The sequence below is a fragment of the Arachis hypogaea genome, chromosome 13 (genome assembly GCF_003086295.3).
Source record: "Arachis hypogaea cultivar Tifrunner chromosome 13, arahy.Tifrunner.gnm2.J5K5, whole genome shotgun sequence".
In the NCBI taxonomy this organism is placed as follows: Eukaryota; Viridiplantae; Streptophyta; class Magnoliopsida; order Fabales; family Fabaceae; genus Arachis; species Arachis hypogaea.
This window is the reverse complement of record NC_092048.1, coordinates 114057113-114072461: the sequence shown is the minus strand read 5'-3', so window position 1 is coordinate 114072461 and position 15349 is coordinate 114057113. Positions and strand designations below refer to the sequence as shown.

Genomic DNA, 15349 nt, shown 5'->3' with positions numbered 1-15349 from the left:
TATGATTATGATTATGATCATGTTTATGATTGAGAATGACTTAAGTTGGGGATACACGACAGAGGGACAGTCCAATGGTTAGCTACCAGGACTTGTTGGATTGGCTTTATAACCGACAGATGAGACTCATCAGCCATATGGCAGACATACATCATTTGCATATGTTTGAATTGTTTGGGTTTGCCTATTTATTTTGGTTGCTATATCATATATGCTATGTTACCTGATTATGTGCTACTTGTTCTACTTGTACTTTAATTGTGTATTAATTTTCTGTATTGCTTGTGTTTGTACAACTGAGAAGTCCCTTATGCTGGTGTCGGTGGACGCTGAGGGCTGTTCTGGATGAGATGAGTTGATGATATAGTTGAATAATGATGATGATTATTGAATGAGATAATTTGAGCTCCCTGGGTAGACACAGTGAAGTGATTTCACTTGCTCCAGGTAAAGATATGAGATAACGATATAGAATTGCTGAGATAGAATAACTGGTGATGGTTTTATGATGAGCGGATAATTTATACGCTTTTTGGCATTGTTTTTAGGTAGTTTTTAGTATGTTTTTGTTACTTTTTATTATATTTTTATTAGTTTTTATGCAAAAATCACATTTATGGACTTTATTATGAGTTTGTATATTTTTCTATAATTTTAGGTATTTTCTTGCTGAAATTGAGGGACCTGAGCAAAAATCTGATTCAGAGGCTGAGAAAAGACTGCAGATGCTGTTGGATTCTGACCTCCCTGCACTCAATGCAATTTTCTGGAGCTAAAGATATCTAATTGGCGCTTTCTCAATTGGGATGGAAAGCTAACATCTTGGGCTTTCCAGAAATGTATAATAGTCTATACTTTGTCAGAGATTTGATGGCCCAAACTGGCGTTAAATGCCAGCCAAAGAGCCTTTTATGGCGTAAAATGCCGGAACTGGCACCAGAACTAGAGTTAAACGCCCAAATTGACATCCAAGCTGGCGTTTAACTCTAGAAAAGGCCCATGCACATGTAAAGTTCAATGCTCAGCCCAAGCACACACCAAGTGGGCCCCGAAAGTGGATTTCTGCACTATCTGCACTTAGTTACTCAATTTCTGTAATCTTTAGTAACTAGTTTAGTATAAATACTAGTCTTTCCTATTGTATTCGTATCTTATCATATTTTTTCATCTTTTATAAACTTCATGCTTGGCTGGCCTCACGGCCATGCCTAGGCTATTTTCTCTTATGTATTTCCTACGGTGGAGTTTCTACACCTCATAGATTAAGGTGCGGAGCTCTGCTGTTCTTCATGAATTAATGCAAGTACTATTGTTTCTTTTTCAATTCACGCTTACTTATTCTCCAAGATATACTCTCGTACTTAATTTAGTTAAGTCAGAATGAAGGGGTGACCCGTGACAATCACCCACTATCTTCGTTACTCGCTTAGCCAAGATCCCCGTGACAATCACGGATTTGACTTGCCTCTCCTGACAACAGAGCATTCGAATCCGTGAGATTAGAATCTTCGTGGTAGAGGCTAGAACCAATTGGCAGCATTCCTGAGATCCAGAAAGTCTAAACCTTGTCTGTGATATTCCGAGTAAGATCTGGGACGGGATGACTGTGACGAGCTTCAAACTCACGAATGTTGGGCGCAGTGACAGTGTGCAAAAGGATAGAGAGATCCTATTCCGACACAAGTGAGAACCGACAGATGATTAGCCGTGCGGTAGCTGTGCCTGGTATTTTTCATCTGAGACGAGAGATCCGACAGTTGATTAGCTGTACAGAAACCATACCTGGACCATTTTCACTGAGAGGATGGATGGTAGCTATTGACACGGTGATCCACCAACATACAGCTTGCCATGGAAGGGAGCACGCATGATTGGATGAAGACAATAGGAAAGTAGAGGTTCAGAAGCAACAAAGCATCTCCAAACGCTTATCTGAAATTTCCACCAATGAATTACATAAGTATCTTATTTTATTTTATGTTTTATTTATCTTTTAATTATCAAAACTCATAACTAATTGAATCCACCTGACTAAGATTTACAGGATGACCATAGCTTGCTTCAAGCCAGCAATCTCCGTGGGATCGACCCTTACTCGCGTAAGGTTTTATTACTTGGACGACCCAGTGCACTTTCTGGTTAGTTGTATCGGAGTTATGAAAAGTGTGATTACAATTCCGTGCACCAAGTTTTTGTCGCCGTTGGCAGGGATTGTTCGAGTTTGGACAACTGACGGTTCATCTTGTTGCTTAGATTAGGTAACCTTCTTTCTTGCTTCAACCTTTATTTTATTTTCAAAAAGTTTTTAAAAATATTTCAAAAAAAAAAAAGTTTTCGAAAAAAATGTTCTTCAGAATTTTTAAGAATGAATTCCATCTTAGAGTTCAATGATGATATGTTGAAACTTGGCTGGCTATTAAGCCATGTCTAATCTTTTGGACTGAAGCTTCCACTTATCATTGCAGCTATTGGAGGAGCCTTTGGATTCTCATTTATAATTTTGTGCTAAAGCTTGGCTGGCCATTTGGCCATGTCTAATTCTTTTGGACCGAAGTTTTAGACTAACATTGCATGAATCCTGGAATTCTTATTAAAAATTTTGAATTTCTTTATTTTCTTTTTCCAAAATAATTTCGAAAAAAAATACAAAAAAATTTAATAAAATCATAAAAACCAAAAAAAATTTTGTGTTTCTTGTTTGAGTCTTGTGTCAAATTTTAAGTTTGGTGTCAATTGCATTTTTTTTAATTTTCTTAAAATTTTTGAAAATTCATGCATTATATTCTTCATGATCTTCAAGTTGTTCTTGATGATTTTCTTTGTTTGATCTTTACATTTTCTTGTTTTGTGTCTTTTCTTGTTTTTCATATGCATTTTCAAATTGTTAGTGTCCCTAATACAAAAGTTCTTAAGTTTGGTATCTTGCATGTCTTTTTTTTCTTAAAAATTTTCAAAAACATGTTCTTGATGTTCATCATGATCTTCAAAGTGTTCTTGGTGTTCATCTTGATATTCAAAGTGTTCTTGCATGCATTATTTGTTTTGATCTTAAATTTTTATGTTTTGTTTCATTTTGTTGTTTTTCTCTCTCCTCATTAAAAATTCAAAAGTAAAAAAAATATCTTTTCCTTATTCTTCTCATAATTTTCGAAATTTTGAGTTGACTTGGTAAAAAAACTTTAAAATTTAGTTGTTTCTTGTTAGTCAAGTCAAAATTGCAATTTAAAAACTTTATCTTTTCAAATCTTTTTCAAAATCAATTCTTTTTCATTTTTTTATGATTTTCGAATTTCATTCTTAAAAATTTTCAAAATATTTTTCATTTTTCTTTTAATGTTTTTGGAAATTTTAAAACTAATTTTTCAAAATTTTTTTTCTTAATTTTATTTCATATTTTCGAAAATCCTTGCAAAAAATTAATGTTTTGATTAAAAAATTTCAAGTTTGTTACTTTCTTGTTAGGAAAGGTTCAATCTTTAAATTCTAGAATCATATCTTTTAGTTTCTTGTTAGTCAAGTCATCAACTTTAATTTTAAAAATCAAATCTTTTTAATTTTTTTTCAATTCTTTTTCAAAATAAATTTCAATCACATCTTTTTAAAATTTTAATTTCAAAATCTTTTTCTAATTTCTTATCTTTTTCAAAACCACCTAACTACTTTTCCACTTCTAATTTTTGAAAATCACTGACCACTTTTTCAAAAATCTTTTTAATTAACTAATTGTTTTAGTTTTTAATTTTCTTGTATTTCTTTTTCAAATTTTCGAAACTAACTTAATTAATTAAATAAAAATAAAAATATTTTTCTTTTCTCTCTTCTTAAAATTCGAATACTCTCTCTCTCTCATCTCTTTCTATTTATTTTATTTATTTACTAACATTTCTCTTCTACTCATCTAATAATTCGAAACCTCTTCCTCTCTCTGTGTTCGAATTCTTGTTATTCTCTCTCTACCTCATTCTTCTATTCTTCTTTTCCTCTGACACATAAAGGAATTTCTATACTGTGACATAGAGGATTCCCATTCTCTCTTTGTTCTCTTCTTTTTCATATGAGCAGGAACAGGGATAAAGACATTCTTGTTGAAGCTGATCCTGAACCTGAATGGACTCTGAAGAGGAAGCTAAGAGAAGATAAAGCACACCACTCCGGAGAAGACCTTACAGCAAATTTCGAAAAAGAGGCAGACATGGCAGCCGAACTTGAGAACAATGGTGGAGATGCAAGGAAGATGCTTGGTGACTTTACTGCACCAACTTCCAACTTCTATGGAAGAAGCATCTCAATTCCTACAATTGGAGCAAACAACTTTGAGCTTAAGCCTCAATTAGTTTCTATAATGTAGTAGAATTGTAGGTTTCATGGACTTCCATTAGAAGATCCTCAACAGTTCTTAGCTGAATTCTTGCAAATTTATGACACTGTTAAGACCAATGGGGTTGATCCCGAGGTCTACAAACTTATGCTTTTCCCCTTTGCTGTAAGAGACAGAGCTAGGATATGATTGAACTCACAACCTAGAGAAAGCCTGAACTCTTGGAAAAAGTTGGTCAATGCTTTCTTGGCCAAATTCTTTCCACCTCAAAAGATGAGCAAGCTTAGAGTGAAAGTCCAAACCTTCAGACAGAAGGAAGGTGAATCCCTCTATGAAGCTTGGGAAAGATATAAGTAATTGATCAGAAGGTGTCCTTTTGACATGCTTTCAAAATAGAGCATCTTAGGTATATTCTATAATGGTCTGTCTGAATTGTCCAAGATGTCATTGGACCACTCTGCTGGTGGACCTCTTCATCTGAAGAAAACACCTGCAGAAGCCCAGGAACTCATTGAAATAGTTGCAAATAACCAGTTCATGTATACTTCTGAAAGAAATCTTGTGAATAATGGGATGACTCAGAAGAAAGGAGTTATTGAGATTGATACTCTGAATGCCATATTGGCTCAGAACAAGATATTGACTCAGCAAGTCAATATGATTTCTCAGATTCTGACTGGATGCAAGCTGCATTCGGCAATGCTAAAGAAGCCTCCCATAAAGGAAAGGCTCATGATCCTGAGAATCCTGGAATGGAAGAAGTGAATTACATGGGAGAATCCTATGGAAACACTTACAATCCTTCATAGAGGAATCATCCTAATTTCTCATGGAAGGATCAGTAGAAGCCTAATCAAGGCTTCATTAATAATAATGGTGGGAGAATTCGGTTTGACAATAGCAAACCTTTTTCATCATCGTCTCAGCAACAGACAGAGAATTCTAGGCAGAGCCTCTCTGACTTAGCAACCATAGTCTCTGATCTATCTAAGACCACTCTCAGTTTCATGACTGAAACAAGGTCCTCCATCAGAAATTTGGAGGTACAAGTGGGTCAGCTAAGTAAAAGAGTTACTGAAACTCCTCCTAGTACTCTCCCAAGCAGTACAGAAGAGAATTCCAAAAGAGAGTGCAAGGCCATAACTATATCCAAAGTGGACGAACCTGGAGAGAGTAAAAAGGCAGTGATTTCTAGTGAGGAAGACCTTGCTGGACGTCCACTGACCAATAAGGAGTTCCCTATTGAGGAACCAAAGGAATCTGAGGCTCATATAGAGACCATAGAGATTCCATGGAACTTAACGCTGCAGTTCATGAGCTCTGATGAAGATTCTTCCTCTGATGAGGATGAAGATCTTGTTGAAGAGCAAGTTGCTCGGTATCTTGGAGTAATCATGAAGCTGAATGCCAAGCTATTTGGTAATGAGACATGGGAGGATGGACCTTCATTGCTCATTAAGGAACTGAATACCTTGGTTCAGCAGAAATTACCTCAAAAGAAACCAGATCCCAGAAGGTTCTTAATTCCTTGCACCATAGGCACCATTATCTTTGAGAAGGCTCTGTGTGACCTCGGTTCAAGTATTAACCTCATACCACTCTCTGTAATAGAGAAATTGGGGATCTTTGAGGTACAAACTGCAAGAATCTCACTAGAGATGGCAGACAAATAAATGAAATAGGCTTATGGACTTGTAGAGGATGTCTTAGTGAAGGTTGAAGGCCTTTACATCCCTGCTGACTTCATAATCCTAGCACTAGGAAGGATGAAGATGAATGTATCATCCTTGGAAGGCCCTTCCTAGCTACAACAAGAGCTGTGATTGATATGGACAGAGGAGAGTTGGTCCTGCAATTGCATGAGGACTACCTTGTGTTTAAAGATCAAGGATCTTCCCCTGTAACCATGGAGAAGAAGCATGAAAAGCTTCTCTCAATACAGAGTCAAACAGAGCCCCCACACTCAACTTCTAAGTTTGGTGTTGGGAGGCCACCATTAAGCTCTGAGTCTCTGTGAAGCTCTCTAAGAGTTTACTGTTAAGCTATTGACATTAAAGAAGCGCTTATTGGGAGGCAACCCAGTGTTATTTAATTATATTTATTTTTTATAGACATTTGTTTTCCATTGCCATGTTATGTTTTCTTTAGGTTGATGATCATGTGGAGTCACAAAAACAGCTGCAGAATCAAAGCGGAATCAAAAATAGTACACCTTGGAGGACATGCTTACTGGCGTTTAAACACCAATAAGGATAGCAGAAGGGGCATTTAACGCCCAGTCTGGTAGCATTCTAGGCATTAAATGCCAAAATTGGCAGACAGACTGGCGTTTAACGCCAGAAAAGGTGTCTGGCTGGCGTTAAACACTAGAATTGGCAGACAGACTGGCGTTTAATGCCAGGAAAGGCAGCAGAGCTGGCGTTAAACGCCAGAAATAGCACACAGAGGGCGTTTAAACACCAGAAAGGTGCAGGGACCAGAATTCCTTAACACCTCAGGATCTTTGAACCCCATAGGATTCCCACCTACTCCAACTCACTCTCTCTCCTTTTCACACCTTTTCATAACACTCTTCCCCAAAATAACCTCCACCAATCACCTCCATTTCTCTTCCAAAACCATCATACAACCCACCTAACCCCACCCATTCAAATTCAAACCATCTCCCTCCCAAACCCAACCCCTATTACAAGAATTCCCTTTCCACTCCACTCCTATATAAACCCCTTATCACTCCTTCCTTTTAACACATCATAACCACCTAAAACCCCCTTGGCCAAACCATTCACACACCTCCATCTCCTCCATCTCTTCTTCCTCTAATCCTTTCTTTCTTCTTTTACTCGTGGACGAGCAAACCTTTTAAGTTTGGTATGGAAAAAAGCTCTGTTTTTTGTTTTTCCATAACCATTAATGGCACCTAAGGTTGGAGAAACCTCTAGGAAGAAGAAAGGGAAGTCAGTTGCTTCCAACTTCGAGTCATGGGAGATGGAGAGATTCATCTCAAAAGCCCATTACTAGAAAGAGGATGGAGCAAACAAGAGAGCCCACTCATGGATCTCAACAAGAGCATGAGGAAGTCCCTCATCAAGAAATTCCTGAGATGCCTCAAGGGATGCATTTCTCTCCACACAACTATTGGGAGCAACTCAACACCTCTTTAGGAGAATTGAGTTCCAACATGGAGCAACTAAGAGTGGAGCACCAAGAGCACTCCATCATCCTCCATGAAATTAGAGAAGACTAAAAGGCCATGAGAGAGGAGCAACAAAGGCAAGGAAGAGACATAAAGGAGCTCAAGAACTCCATTGGTTCTTCAAGAGGAAGAAGAAGCCACCATCACTAAGGTGGACCTGTTCTTTAATCTCCTTGTTTATTTTCTTTTCTATTTTTGATTTTTATGCTTTATGTTTTTACTATGTTACATGATCATTAGTGTTTAGTGTCTATGTCTTAAAGCTATGAATGTTCCATGAATCTTTCAGCTTTCTTAAATGAAAAATGTTTTCTGAAAAAGAAAAAGAAGTACATGAATTTCGAATTCTATCTTGAAAATAGTTTAATTATTTTGATGTGGTGGCAATACTTTTTGTTTTCTGAATGAATGCTTGAACAGTGCATATTTTTTATAGTGAAGTTTATGAATGTTAAAATTGTTGGCTCTTGAAAGAATAATGAAAAAAGAGAAATGTTATTGATAATCTGAAAAATTATAAAATTGATTCTTGAAGCAAGAAAAAGCAGTGAAAAACACAAAGTTTGCGAAAAAAATGGCAAAAAATAAAGAAAAAAAAAGAAAAAGAAAAAGCAAGCAGAAAAAGCCAATAGCTCTTTAAACCAAAAGGCAAGAGCAAAAAGCCAATAATCCTTTAAACTAAAAGGCAAGGGTAAAAAAGGATCCAAGGCTTTAAGCATTAATGGATAGGAGGGCCCAAAGGAATAAAATCCTAGCCTAAGTGGCTAAATCAAGCTGTCCCTAACCATGTGCTTGTGTCATGAAGGTCCAAGTGAAAAGCTTGAGACTGAGTGGTTAAAGTCGTGATCCAAAGCAAAAAGAGTGTGCTTAAGAACTCTGGGCACCTCTAACTGGGGACTCTAGCAAAGCTGAGTCACAATCTGAAAAGGTTCACCCAGTTATGTGTCCGTGGCATTTATGTATCCGGTGGTAATACTGGAAAACAAAATGCTAAGGGTCACGGCCAAGACTCATAAAGTAGTTGTGTTCAAGAATCAACATACTAAACTAGGAGAATCAATAACACTATCTGAATTCTGAGTTCCTATGGATGCCAATCATTCTGAACTTCAAAGGATAAAGTGAGATGCCAAAACTGTTCAGAAGCAAAAAGCTACTAGTCCCGCTCATCTAATTGGAACTAAGCTTCATTGATATTTTGAAATTTATTGTATTTTCTCTTCTTTTTATCCTATTTTGTTTTTAGTTACTTGGGGACAAGCAACAATTTAAGTTTGGTGTTGTGATGAGCGGATAATTTATACGCTTTTTGGCATTATTTTTAGGTAGTTTTTAGTATGTTTTAGTTACTTTTTATTATATTTTTATTAGTTTTTATGAAAAAATCACATTTCTGGACTTTACTATGATTTTATGTGTTTTTCTATAATTTCAGGTATTTTCTGGCTGAAATTGAGGGATCTGAGCAAAAATCTGATTCAGAGGCTGAGAAAGGACTGTAGATGCTGTTGGATTCTGACATCCCTGCACTCAAATGCGATTTTCTGGAGCTACAGAAGTTCAATTAGAGTGTTCTCAATTGGGATGGAAAGCTAACATCTTGGGCTTTCGAGAAATGTTTAATAGTCCATACTTTTCCCGATATTTGATGCCCCAAACTGGCGTTAAACACCAACCAGAGATCCTTTTCTGGCGTAAAACGCCGGAACTGACACTAGAACTGCAGTTAAACACCCAAATTGGCATCCAAGCTAGCTTTTAACTCTAGAAAACGCCTATGCATGTGTAAAGCTCAATGCTCAGTCCAAGCACACACCAAGTGAGCCCTGGAAGTGGATTTCTGCACTATCTGCACTTAGTTACTTAATTTCTGTAATCCTTAGTAACTAGTTTAGTATAAATACTAGTCTTTCCTATTGTATTCGTATCTTATCATCCTTTTTCATCTTTTATAAACTTCATGCTTGGCTGGCCTCACGGCCATGCCTAGGCTATTTTCTCTTATGTATTTTCTACGGTGGAGTTTCTACACCTCATAGATTAAGGTGCGGAGCTCTGCTGTTCTTCATGAATTAATGCAAGTACTATTATTTCTCTTTCAATTCACACTTACTTCTTCTCAAAGATATAATCTCGTACTTAATTCAGTTAAGTCAGAATGAAGGGGTGACCCGTGACAATCACCCACTATCTTTATTACTCGCTTAGCCAAGATCCGCGTGCCTGACAACCACAAGCGGTCTACATGATGTTCAACGTAGTCATTGGACGACAGCCGGAGTATAGTCTCTTGGGTCTCTGATCCACGGATTTGACTTGCCTCTCTTGACAACAGAGCATTCGAATCCGTGATATTAGAACCTTCGTGGTAGAGGCTAGAACCAATTGGCAGTATTCCTGAGATCCGAAAAGTCTAAACCTTGTTTGTGGTATTCCGATAGGATCTGGGATGGGATGACTGTGACGAACTTCAAACTCAGGAATGTTGGGCACAGTGATAGTGTGCAAAAAGATAGAGAGATCCTATTCCGACACAAGTGAGAACCGACAGATGATTAGCCGTGCGGTAGCTGTGCCTGGTATTTTTCATCCGAGACGAAAGATCTGACAGTTGATTAGCCTTACAGAAATCGTACCTGGACCATTTTCACTGAGAGAACGGATGGTAGCCATTGACAACGGTGATCCACCAACATACAGCTTGCCATGGAAGGGAGCACGCATGATTGGATGAAGACAATAGGAAAGCAGAGGTTCAGAAGCAACAAAGCATCTCCAAATGCTTATCTGAAATTCTAACAAATGAATTACATAAGTATCTTATTTTATTTTATGTTTTATTTATCTTTAATTATCGAAACTCATAACCAATTGAATCCGGCTGACTAAGATTTATAGGATGACCATAGCTTGCTTCAAGCCGGCAATCTCTGTGGGATCGACCCTTACTCGCGTAAGGTTTTATTACTTGGACGACCCAGTGCACTTGCTGGTTAGTTGTACCGGAGTTGTGAAAAGTGTGATCACAATTCCGTGCACCATTTTGTTTATGACTCTGACTCTAATTCATTGGAGAGTTAGAGAGAGAGTTGAGAAGCATGAAAGATATGATTTAGATTTAGCATTCCCTCATGACAGTTGCCTGTTTATGGATTAGTGAGAACGTAGGGTGAATATTGGTGAAAGGAAGTTTAGGATGCTTAGTGAGTTTTTATTGCAATGCATTATATTTATTTGGCACTTTTACCATACTGGGAACCTATGGGTCGGGGGTTCTCATTCCGTATATATCTCTTGTTTTTCAGATACAGGTTCAGGTGCTCAGAAGTGAGCTGTGGTTCATCTGAAAGATAGCGAAGATCTTTATATTCTCTACTTTATATTTTGTTTAGAGTCTCTCCACCTTTATTTGAAAAGCTTTATTATGTATTGAACTCTTCTGGACTTGCCTACAGAGGCTCTTATGTTTCTTTTGGGAGAGATTAGGAGATACTGTTGTCAACTACTTTCATACTGTACCTTAGCCGGCCTAAACTTTGCGGGTCGCGACTAATGGCTATTTACTTATGTTATATATCTATATACTGTCCTTCTCTTACTCTCCTTCATACCTTTATCTGTATGTCGCTTTTCGACTTCACGCGTTAACTTTTAGTTATCGATGCGTGAGTGGCACGACTTCGCGATTTTATTTTTACTCTTTTCGGGCTTCTCGATTAATACTCCTTTCAAATATACTTCTAATTATATATTAACAATCCACCTGAGAGTCGTACCACCGCAATATCATTGACTTATGATTCGAGCATAAGGATTTGAATATTAGGGTGTTACACTCCTTCTCACCCACACAACGGCAGCGGCGGTGGCTGAATGGAACGGACACGGTCTGGGCGGCGATGGCGCGGCACAGGATGCGACAGAGCTGGCAACGGCCAAGCGCGACAGCTTCTCTCCTTCCTCGCGTCATCCCTGGCTCGTAGTACTCTCTCCTCTCTTCTCTCCGTGTATATGTCTGTGTATGTTCTTGTTTATTTGTTTTGTGTGTGGTATGTGTTTATGAGTGAATGAGTGGTGAGGGGAGGGTGAGCGTGGCTCACTGAGAAATAAATGGGTGGGGAGGGGTACGTGTGTGTGAATTGGATGAGAGAGGTTAGGGTTAGTGAAATTAGGGTTTGGAATTGGGAAAAAGAGCTAGGGCTAGTATAGATATTTTTAATAAAATTAGGGTAATAAAGTAATAATTTGAAATCAAATTTAATCAAATAATAATATTTATGAAAATACTATTTAATTATCAACTTACAATTTATTTTTTCAAATAAAGACTCTAATTCAATAATTAGAGATAATCAAATTAATTTTCTTTAAAATTATAAAAGAAAGTTCAAAATCTAATTATTCAAATTAGCGCATATAAAATCCTCATTATTTTTAAATCACTAAAGCATTAAATCAATAATAAGAAAGTACTCAATTAATACAAAAATTTCTGAAAATATGCTCTCAAATAAATAAAATAAATCATAAATAATTTATTATTTAATTTTCAAAATTTGGGGTCTTACACTTATATCCATGTAATTAGAACCCGAATTAGTGAATACAACTTGAGATGGTATTTGATGGATGTGTTGCATTATAAACGATTGCGGCAAAAGACAATCGCACTGGAACATTAGATGAAAAGAATAAGTTGGAGTAAGAACAATCATTAAATTTTCAAAAGAATAATATAATAGAATGAATATATAAAAAATACTATAAAAAATTATAAATTGTACCTTAAAAGGATCAACTTCGATAAAAAATGAAGAATACATTCTTATTCTATGAAGTAGTTAAGGAAGAATAATAAATTAAAAAAAATAAGTTGACTCTTAGATCTAAGTTCACGAACCACAAAAAAACACTATATATAGCCTTTATTAGAATAAAAATAATTATATAAATTAGTTATTATTAAGTTAATTTTTTATTATTTACGTTATACATCATATATTTACCGTGATTGAATAAGCCATTATCATATCATATACATTTTTTTCATGATTAGAATCATAGATTTTTGTTATAATTTTTTAAGGTAGATATCAATATAAACTTGTCGAAAATTACGATTAATTTAAAATTATATTATAATAATTGAAAATTAAAATTATTGACAATTAACATAATTATGTATTAAATGCTGATTTGATGTATAATTATAAAAAAATATTGACAATTAATAGAATTGTGTATTAAATTCTAATTTGATGTATAATGATTGACAATTAACATAATTATTTAGAAAATAAAGCATAACAACTAAAATTAAATTTGTTAACTAATTGAGGCTAGGTAGACAATATTTGGCAATTATTTTAGCATTTAATTATTGATATATTATTATTATTATTATTATTATTATTATTATTATTATTATTATTATTATTATTATTATTATTATTGTCAATTGATATAAATATAAATGGGTCACCATTAACGTAATAACTTACCATTAATAAAATTATTGCATAATGAATGAGAATTAGAATTGTATCAATATAATTAAAATGATTAAAAATATTTTCGATTGATAATTAGTTTAATAATGCATTAAATATTGATTTTATATAATTATAATAAAGATATTTTTCTAAATTAGTATAATTATGAATTATTCATTAAATACTAATTGTAATATATATTGTAATATATATTGTAATATAATTATAATAAAGATATTTTTCTAAAATAAATTTAGAAGAGAGAATAATGCTTTTATTTTGGAAGAAAAATGAATTCATGAGAAATTGACACCTCATTTTTATTAGTTAATAATGTATTAAATATTAATTTTATATAATTATAATAAAGATATTTTTCTAAATTAGTATAATCATGCATTATTCATTAAATACATTTATTTTGGAGAAAAATGGATTCATGAGGAATTAATACATCACTTTTATTAGTTGGGGAAAATCCAATTTTAGTATATTAAGTAGATTAATAATATTTTATTCATAACAAAAAGTAAAAATATAATTATTCAGATTTAGATTTTAGAAGAATTAACGTTATAAGTAACAAATGATCTATTTTATTATGCATATTAAAAATTAATGAATTAAACTAACTGATATAATGAATTATAATTAATTAATTAGTATAAATTATAATAAATTATATAACATTTAAAAAGGAAATAGAATGAATAAAAAGAAAATAAAAAGAAATAGAAGAGATAGAAGACTACAATAAAATAAATTGAGTGTGAGAGTTTTTTTTTTTTTTTTTGTAAATTTCATATCACATCCGTTTCAATAATAATAATAATAATAAATGAAAATTCATCAACTTGATATCTAAGAAAAAATGATGAGATAAAATTATAATACAGTTTTAAAGTAAAAGCTTAAATTAGACCATAATATCATTGCACAACACAAATTGAAAGTAATTTCATACTATAATATACTACACAAATAGGTAAATAACTTAAATTTAAATACGAAACTTTTTTATTTATGCATACATGATAATACCATGGTCTATAAATGCTTCATAGATAACATATTATATATAGCTCCGAATGATGAGCATGGGAGTTGGAGAGTGTGGTGGTTTGTGTCTACCATAGTTGCCTTCTTGCAACTACACTTCATAGAAAGAAAAAGAATTGTTGTAAAAGCTATCCAATGAAAGTAATTGGTAAACAAATGATTTTTTCTTCTAGCATAAATGGTCTTTTATAGTGGTAAAATAAAAATAGGAGTAAAATTTTGTATTTTTAGATTAGGAATAGAATTTGATAATAATAATAATAATAATAATAATAATAATAATAATAATAATAATAATAATAATAATAATAATAATAATAATAATAATATTATTATTATTATTATTATTATTATTATTATTATTATTATTATTATTATTATTATTATTATTATTATTATTATTATTATTATCATTAAGGTAACAACTTACAACTAATAAAATATTGGATAATGAATAAGAATTAGAATGATATCAATATAATTAAAATGAATATAATTAAAATGATTAAAAATATTTTTAATTGATAATTAGTATAATAATATATTAAATATTAATTTTATATAATTATAATAAAGATATTTTCTAAATTAGTATAATTATATATTAATCATTAAAATGATTAAAAATATTTTCGATTGATAATTGATAAGTAGTCTAATAATGCATTAAATATTAATTTTATATAATTATAATATAAAAATATTTTTCTAAATTAGTATAATTATGCATTATTCATTAAATGCATTCATTTTGGAGGAAAAATTGGTTCATGAGAAATTGACACGTCACTTTCATTAGATGGGGAAAAATTCAGTTTTAATATATTAAGTAGATAGATAGATTGTAAAATATGGGCAGAAAAAAACTAAAGTGATATAAAATTATATTAAAAAAATATATTTTTTGTTTATCTTTTTAATACAACTGTCCATTTTTTTCAACTTATAAATTTTAATAATAGAAACTAATGACAGTTAAATCTAAAAAAAAAAAAAAGCAATCAATAAAGAAATAAAATTTAAGTAAATGTGTTTTAGAAAAATTAAAATTAAATATAGGCATATCCAATCATGATCATTAATCATAATTATATATATTTACTTCAAGATTTCATACCTTAAAAAATAAAGACTCATCCAATCATATGATCATTAACAGTAATTCATTATACTACGATATTTAAATGATAAAATAAAAATAAATAAAAATAAATAGAAAGATAGACATATAATTTATTTTGACATATAATATAGACATACTCTAAATCAAAGAAGGAAGTCCCT

At 33.0% G+C, this 15349-nt stretch overlaps 1 non-coding gene across 1 annotated transcript; it reads right to left on the bottom strand.

The window, feature by feature from the left end:
- Positions 1-4597: 4597 nt before the first annotated feature.
- LOC112739284 (small nucleolar RNA R71) lies at positions 4598-4705 on the bottom strand. The gene has a single exon (XR_003170217.1). It is a non-coding gene; the product is annotated as a small nucleolar RNA R71 (small nucleolar RNA).
- Positions 4706-15349: the final 10644 nt, after the last annotated feature.